Raw genomic sequence first — 786 nt, 5'->3', positions numbered from 1 at the left:
TTCCTCGCACCACCACACGACACAGCCCTGCGTCTGTCGTATCTGAAGTGCGGCTGCTAGAGGGAGCCTCCAGGGCCGCAGTGCCCCCATGCCAGGCATGTCTGGGACCACCCACCTCCGCCAAGCAGAGGAAGCACCCAGTCCCCCCACCCCCACCTCCTCCCCTCAGCCAAGCTGCCAAGACAGAGGCCTGCAAAGGTCCTGCTGCTGAGCCGGGGGCACCTGCCGCGCTTGGCCAGGGTGTGGAGGGCCCTGCCCATCTGTTAGAGTCCGAACTGCATCCAGACAGCAGCCAGCACCGTCCTGCCCTGGGCACTTTACAGAGCTCCCCACACCTGCTGCTCGTGCCCAGAGACCGCTTTGGCTTCTTGCAAATAATGCCGGGGCACCCACAGAAGACGGCAGGGCGAAAAAGACCCGCTCCGCACCTCCGGGCAGCTTCCTGCCTGGGAAGTGTCCGTCTGCCTCCGATGGTGCCTGCTCTGTACGCCACCCATGTCCCCCCAGAGTTGCCCTCGCTGAACCTCGGGCTCGGCAGCTTAGCCAGGACCCTGGAGCCGGACCCCACTCACCCGCCTTCCGGAGTGAGCCTGCTGCTCCGGGCCGACCTGCAGCACCAGCAGAACACAACTTCCTTTCTCCAGTTTTCACAACACGGTCACAGGCGACAGCGCTGTGCACTTCCGCCTTGTGTACGTGACAGGGGCTTGGCCAGCTGCTTCTGGAGGTGCCTCACGGCAGGGTGGGGGGCTACCCCAAACACGGCTGCAGCGGGGCAGCGGGGCC

General features: G+C 65.5%; 1 protein-coding gene across 5 annotated transcripts in view; it reads right to left on the bottom strand.

Annotated features, from left to right (window-relative positions):
• Nucleotides 1–786, bottom strand: part of FGD3 (FYVE, RhoGEF and PH domain containing 3) — a 79685-nt gene that overhangs the window by 57563 nt on the left and 21336 nt on the right. For 3 of the 5 annotated variants that reach the window (XM_006161467.3, XM_027765528.1, XM_027765529.1), the window contains exon 1: nt 573–726. The exons of 1 other annotated variant lie outside the window; for it this stretch is intronic. The gene's annotated coding sequence lies outside the window, so the exon portion shown is untranslated. Of the gene's footprint in view, nt 1–572; nt 727–786 lie in introns of those variants that run through there. One more of the 5 variants, XM_006161462.3, reaches the window with a different exon arrangement.

Source organism: Tupaia chinensis, unplaced genomic scaffold (genome assembly GCF_000334495.1).
Source record: "Tupaia chinensis unplaced genomic scaffold, TupChi_1.0 Scaffold138619_1, whole genome shotgun sequence".
Classification (NCBI taxonomy): Eukaryota; Metazoa; Chordata; class Mammalia; order Scandentia; family Tupaiidae; genus Tupaia; species Tupaia belangeri.
This window is presented reverse-complemented; position numbering and strand designations above follow the sequence as displayed.